The sequence below is a fragment of the Coptis chinensis genome, chromosome 5, assembly GCF_015680905.1.
Source record: "Coptis chinensis isolate HL-2020 chromosome 5, ASM1568090v1, whole genome shotgun sequence".
NCBI classification, from domain to species: domain Eukaryota; kingdom Viridiplantae; phylum Streptophyta; class Magnoliopsida; order Ranunculales; family Ranunculaceae; genus Coptis; species Coptis chinensis.
In genome coordinates, this window is record NC_141460.1 from 80,826,153 (window position 1) to 80,833,985 (window position 7,833).

Below are 7,833 nucleotides of genomic sequence, written 5' to 3' on the forward strand. Positions count from 1 at the left end.
TCTTCTCCTAACTACACCCACCACCACCTCCACCAATTTAAATCACCAAAAACCACTGAAAAATAAAAAAATTCAAGCTGTCGCGCCACCACACCACCACCACCATTGTTTTTTGTGAGGTTGTCCCTTATTGCTTCCCCACTACATTCCAAACACTCCAATGGCTCAACAATGTCGAATTTTGCCGGAGGAAGCATTTACTGGCGATCACTTCGCGCCGTTTTACGGTGACAAAATGATTAGTAGAGATTGGAATAGCTTGCGGTACTCCACCAACGCCTTCTACCACGAAGAGTTAGTCCGACGGTTTTACAACACGAGGGAGTTGGATGGGAGTAGAATTTTTGTTACGATGCCAAAGAGGAGGAAGGAAGTAACTGCTGGGTTGTTGGCTGAGATTCTAGGCATTCCGCCTAGAATCTATCTAGATGCCACGTTACAGGAGTCCCAATATACTGGGGTCGAGCCGTTGATGAACGCGACTATTACCGAAGGGAACTACAATGTGAGCTCGCATTGTGTTCGCCAGGCATCCCTCAAAACCAACCAGCTGGCTGCAGCTCAGTGGATTGGTCAGAACGTCCTAGGGAAGGAGAAGGTCCGCGACATCGGTCTGAACTGCCTCCACATCCTATGGATACTCTAGGAGCAGAAGTACGAGTTCTGCATTTTGGAGTTTTTGCTTAGCATGATTAGGGGAGTGGGAAAGTCTATTGCACCTCTCCCTGAAACCATGATCATCTTTGAGGAGCGCGACTCAGATAGGATTTTACCTCACCCTAACTTGTTTTTATAAGGATTGTGTCTAACAAGTTTGGAGGTTGCTTGAAGATAGGGTGTTGGTGGAAATGAGAATGACTTCGGAGAATTTGAGGAGGACTTGACTTGTTTTGATCGCTTGGAGAGGTGTTGGTCGGATCACGATGGCGCAATTCATCGTGGCATCTGTTCACTCAATACTATCTGCGAAGACCTTCGAACTCGATAGGCTACTATCCACCATAACTTCGAGATTCGGTACCCGGTGAGAGGATGAGCGGTGGGAATAGATGAAACTCGACTTGGAGCTAGAAGCTTCGCCGCCTGTGCCAATATGTTTGCACACTTCCCACCTCACGGGGATTCTCCTTTCCGAGGATACATCATCAAGGCACGAGTGTCGTCGCCGAAAAGATTTAATGGTGCTGGCCATCATCGGGAGCTCGGGAGCCATCTTCCCGAAATGTGCCCTCCGCTACCGAGACCGACGTGTTTAGGGATAGTATAGCTTGATGATTTTTATTTCTAGTTTTATTAAAGTTAGTTATTTTAATGTAAGTTTTAATTCCGTAATTTGAATTTTGTAGTGAAATGTACTTTGAATGAAAAATTTAATATAATGCGGTTATTTTCATTGTGCGTGGTTGTTTAATATTGATCCCACCTTCCCAAATTGTTTGGGGGTGGTATTATCTATTCCATCATAATTTCTATATGACCCTATTTTTTAGAAGTTATTTCGGAGTTAGGGTGAGAATATTGCCGATATGGGCATATCTATGAATAAATATTGGTTAGGATGAAATCTCGATAAAATAGGTAGGTTATATCCTAAATTCAACCTAAAAGATACTAGGGTTGTTTTAGAATAAAAAATATGAGTTGTTTCCGTTTTCGGGTTTGGAAATTTTAGTATTTTCGGAAACTGCCGTAAAAGCTTTTTTGGCAACTTCCCGATTCGTTTTAGCAACTTAAAACCTATATAAACTTCATTCATTCTACACTCACAACCCACACTACACCTAACTTCCATCACTCACCTTTCACTCCCACATTTCCCACGCTTTAAGTCTCATTTTTCAAACCATCGAACATCGGAAGCATTCTCGAGGAGGCGCTTTTTTTCGCACTTAATCAAAACTCATTTTTCTGAAATTTTGCATAGAGCGCAAAACTTTGCCTAACACCTGCAAAAACATTAGAAGTAACCCCGAGGCGACTTAATTTCGGCTAAAAAGGTGAGCGCATAGCTGTGCCCTCCTCCGACTTCCGTGGACCAGAAAAAATCCAGTTTTCTGCGGGTTGTTCCCGAGTGTCATTCGACGCTATTCCGAGCATCGTTTTGAGATGACATCCCTACAATAATACCGAACAGTCTTTCAAAGATTTGTTCCAAAGCACTACTTATGGTGCTTGGTTTTGAATGAAAGCGATCACATACGTAGGTTGGGAACCGCTTATGGTAAGACTTGTTTAACTTTATTCTCCAACACTAGCATCTTATTTTTACGATAACCGCATTTTCTTTGAGAGACCGGATGGAGAACAAGTGTTCTCCATCAACATTGATGATGAACCAATGGAAATTACCGGTTCTTGCTAGCATTTGTTCTTGGACTTGCTATGCCCATGAAATACAAGACCCATGGTGCTATTGGGTAGATAATATGTATGTCTACACTTATGAGTTTTTTGCATGAGTGAGTTATGGGGTAGGCATTTTCTGTATCGAGGACCAAACTCTCACGGAAATATAACGTTGCCTTTGGTAGCCCGTCCATGAACATAGGAACTGTTATGTTTTGGATCATGCTAAACATTTTAGGGAATGACGTTTTTCTTACGTGAATGATGCCACTTGCAAAGATCTTCCTTGCTTTAGCCACGGGGCGTATGTGCCATGACCTTCCTTAACCTTGATGTCTAGTTTAGCTCGAGCCCATAGCATGAGGCATAAGTACCTTCTTATGCCCTCTAATTTCCCCGTATTATGTTATGCTTCTTTCCTATTTTTGTACACGCTTCATGGATTGGATTACGAAATAAATAAAAATCAAATCGCGCACCCACCAATAGTATTATTCGATCTTTCCGTGCAATGACTTGGCAAGGGTGGAGGATACAACCTCATCAGGTTGCACCCTACACCCATCATAATTGGACCAAGTGGCACTTTAATAGGTTAGCAATAATAGATGATAAATGGCGGAAGCCCGCAAATTATCATGGCATGGCGGCAGATAAAATAAAGGAACCTCACTTCTTTATCGAAGAAGAGGATGAGGAGGATGATGAATAAGCGGGAGATAAGGTAAGTTTTAATTCTAGTTAGTGTCCGCTTATGTCCCAAGCAATTTGATTCTTGTTAACCCCATAATGGGAGGAACTCTTATAGAGTTCGTCGGTTTTATATTAGTATGTTTTAACCTTGTTTTTTGCGGATGTTCCGAATTTCGCAGCGTTTCCATGGTATTTTTCTACCCTCTTTATTTAAATGCTTTGAGGACAAAGCATGCTTCTTGTTTGGGGGGGGGGGGCATAGAAACACGTGTAATTAAGGCATCTGTTAGGATATAAATATGTATAATATGCATTTGTTTTCTAGTTAATATTTCAAAAATTCAAAAAATATAAATAAATAAGTTTATGCTATACACTTAGGAATATTGGTATTGTTTTCTTTCTCTATGCTCTTAATAATCTAGAAGTCTCACGTAGCTTTTGCATTAGAATAATTTTTAGAAACTTAGGTTAATATGTAGGTAATAATCTTTACATCTATCTATAAATATATTACATGAGTATCTATGATTGTTAGCGCAAGAAGTTTATGAAATCTAGGCTAGAGTACTTATTCTACAAATCCTGTGAGAATATAGCCTAAAGCCTTATCCGAAATTAAACATTTGAGAAATGACACAAGGGAGAAGTAAAATCCGGATAGAGAAATCACACTTCCACTTGCTTGATCACTATGCCATATCCTAAGCGAATTTAGGCCCCTCTTTGGATCGATATAGCGAGAAATTCAAACCTATGAATTATATTCCACTAGTAAGCCCCTCGAGCCTTTCTTTAGCCTTCCATAAACCACAATTCAACAAAACCCTGCTAAAAACAAAACAAAATAAAAATTCAACTTACCCAATCTAGAATAAGTCCGAATAGAATGAGTGAAGAAAAGAAGAAAAGAAAAACACTAAAACAAACAAAAGTTAATTAATTTCTTGAAAAATAAAGAAAAGAAGTTTCTATCCAAAGAAAAGAAAAATAAAAATAGGAATAAAATAAAAACTCCAAAAAAAAAAAAAAAATAAAAAGAGTCAAAAGCCAAAGAAAAAAAAAAAAAAATAGCTAAGGATGGAAACAAAGTGTAGAAGCAAAAAGTAAATAACAAGGTTTCCTCTAGTTACATAATATGAAAATTAGACTCTATTATCTCTAGACTTGTCCTTTTGAATATCCATTTCTTTCCTTCTTAAACCATCTCCTAACCCCCGACACACCTAATAAGACCTCTAGCTCAATTAGGAATAGGTTAGTGTGATAGCAAGTTGCAGATGTGTTTGATCGACTCACTAGGCTTCCTTGTTGTCATTGAGATTGTAAGGTAAAGTGTGCCCACTTTTGCATTTCTCCGAGACATAACTTTAAAACTCTTTCTCGGTGGAAAAATCAGTGTTGTATCTTGACTATTATTATGAGAACCTATTTAAGGATGCTATTAATGAAGTTTTTGAAACGAACCTTCTAGGCATTTCATAGTATTACTCATTGTATATATGTTTTTCTTCCGTAGATGATTGATTATTATGCATATATTAGCTTAGGTTTTCGAATTGATTACTTTTCATATGCATTGCTAGTGAAAGGTATAGTTAATTTAGAGCATGAATAAGGAAACAATAGTTTTATTTCTTAGTCGTTTTGTAGTATAGATGAAGTTTGTTTTTGCTCCAAATGTACCTTCACATGAAAAAATCTCACGAGGGCTATAACTTAAAAAGGCCCAAATGCTAGGAATTCCTAATGGTTTAAGGCCTTGTGCATATGGTCAATGCAATCGTCGCTCAGTGAAATGAGAGTAGATAGAACTCCATTTTTGTCACTTATTCTAATTTCTCATCTTTGCTTGAGGACAAGCAAAATGCTGTTTGGGGTGGTTTGATAAGAGCCCAAAACTGTAGTTTTAACCCCTTAACCATCATACTTTTTTAGACCAATTATGTGAGTAATAATTAAGAGTTAATAATTAAAGATTCACATTTGTTTTTTTGCATTTTCGGGCTTCAAAATCCATGATGTGCGTAAATATGCCACTTTAGCGAGATAAAGGAGCAAAGGTCGGTTGTTAAGGAGTTCCGTGATTAAAGGCCAAGATTCAAGAAGACAAAGCCTTTGTAAAGCCCGGTCAAAAGTGAAAAGTCGACGCAGGCGTAAAACAAAGACACAAAAGTCGTGAGAACTTCCGAAGGCCGTATCTTTGGACTCAGACCTCAGAATTGGGCCTACCTTATGTCAAAACGACCGGCTCGGAAAGAGCTTTCCAATGGTCTAAGCCTTAACCCAATCAGAGGAGCAGAAGTAGACAAAAAGTCTGTTGAAGCCAAATCCAACTGAAGAGCCCTTTTTGGACTGAAAGAATTGGGTTTTGGGCTTGATTTTCCAGCCCAAAACATGGCTCCAAGCCTATGCACGATTTTGGATCTGAAACATATAAAAACAAAGAAAATCTTAGTTCTTAAGTATCTAGTTATATTTTAGAAAACTAGTTCCTTGGAATGGTAGCTAGGGTTAAATTAGAATAGCTTCTAGATCTAGTTTTAATGGATTTTAATTAAGTTTAGTTCATTTCATTTCTTGTTTTAGATTAAACCTTTAAAAGTATTGTTATTCATTGATTAGATAAATAAAATAGTTTATTATTATTCAATTCGTTTCTGTCATTACATTTATAGATCTAGTTTAAATTCTTGTTGATATCATTTCTTAATTATTAATTAGATTTTAATTATTATTTAATTTAGATTAGTAAATTTTAATTATTTATAGTATGTTTAGTTTTAATTTAATCGGAAATGATTGCGTAATGATTCTTGGCTAAACCTCCATTAGAGGGGGTTGAGAAGCCTTGATGAAAGCTTGATTCGTGTTAATGTTGAATAGTCGTAATTTCCTTTCCACTCTAGAAATGATTAGTTCACCATGAGAATGAGTGTAATCGTTCACATGCTAGTTATGAATTGGTAGAAATGTCATGTGTAATTAGGGATTAGGAATAACCGTTGTTTCTGAAGCGATTCAAATTCGGATTACGACGATTCGTCGTTAGTGGATTAAGTTGAGCTAAGGTGGAATCAATCCCCCTCTAATTCCTTATCATAGAATTGATGTAGTATTCCCATAGTTATTTAAATAGTCGACTAGTTGCATCTTGTGGGTAGTTGCATCGTAGTCTAGTTATCATTTCGTAAATCTCTCATTAGACTTAGAGTAGAGTAATTAGACTAGAAAACACAGCATGCGAAAGGACTAGGAGTGGAACGAACTTCCTACTCCACTATATCTGTTTAATAGATAGAGAGTAGAACAATCTTTGATAAATTTATAAACACGTAATTAAGTTTTAGTTTACTTACGTTTTGAGTTTCATCGTTCATTTCGTAGGTAAACTTTAATCTTTTTACATTTATCAGCGACGCCTGCCACATAGTCCTTGTAGGCATCCTCGGTGCGCTGGAGCTCCTTGTGATGTTTGAGGGAAGTGAGACGGGCTTCATCCCTTTCCCTCTCCAGTTGGGCATATTTTACTTTCCACCCAATGGGCCCGTGAATCTCAGCCTTCACAGATTCAAACGCGTCCAGGGTGTTGGTTAGATCGCGGATCACACATCCAGGCTCAGCTGAAGATATAGACCAAGTTAGAGAATAGTAAGTAATAAAGAAGGAAAAGAGAGGGATGTGGGGCATACCCGTTCCCAGCCAGTGTAGATCGCCACTTTGTGGGGGTGAAAGGAGCCGGAATCCCCATACACTTGGTCCCTAGGGAGGTGGGAACTGAAGAAGAGAGACGCAGCCACTACTGGATTATCTAGAGCAAAGTCACAAGTGGTGACGTCGCGGTCTCTGGCCTTGAATTGAGGATGCCAGATTTCTACAGGCCCGTCGGGCAAAGTTCCAATGGAGACCGTCTCTTTGCTAGTGCGGCGGGAAGAGGGCCGCGATGACGAGGGTCAAGAGGAAGGAGCAGGGGCAGTGGGGGCAGTAGTCCTAGCTTTCTTGGCGGGAGGGCCCTTGGCAGCGACATTGTTGGGCGCATGACCATCAAAATCGCTATCCCAAAGCTTGAGTTTGGTGACATCCATGTTATCAGAGGTGCCTGCAGGGGGGGAAAAATCGTCGTCCCAGTCAGCTATGGAAGAATAAGACCTAGGGGCTGTAGCAAGGGGGGTTGATAAAGAACCAAGGGAGGGCTTACGAGTCTGAGAAGCTGCGGCCTTCCGAGTGGGAGCTTGGCTACGAGAGATCTTTGTGGTATACCCAAAGGACCGATGGACGGGGGTTCGCCTTTCATTTCTTGGGGGGAGATTGTTTGGGTTTCCTCTCTTTGGGTGGGGGCAGAAGATATAGAGGGCTGCGGTATTTACCAATGTCTTTAAGGGATGGATCTCGAAGGAGTGAACTCCCTTTGTCGGTGTCAATGCCGAGGATGTCGCACTGGCTGACCCCTAGGCTGTGGAGTCTGGTGAAAATCTCTCGAGGTAACACCAGTGTAAATCTGGGAGTGGGAATCCGGGTTCCAACCTGAAAAGCAAAGGAAAAGACATGTCAAGGACATAATCATGTATGAAACTAACAAAGCAAGCGACTTAACTCACAACGGCGGATAAAATGGGAGTGCCTCAAGGACAATTCAGGGGGGAGAGCAGTAGAAAAGAAGTTCCTAGACACATAGAGGGGGTAGTGGTGCCAAACCTTGTCAGAGGAAGTGACGCGGATGACAAACGACTTCTTCTACGGACGCACGCAGAAGGATTGATAGCCCACGCTCCCAACCTTTGTGCTTTTCTTGAT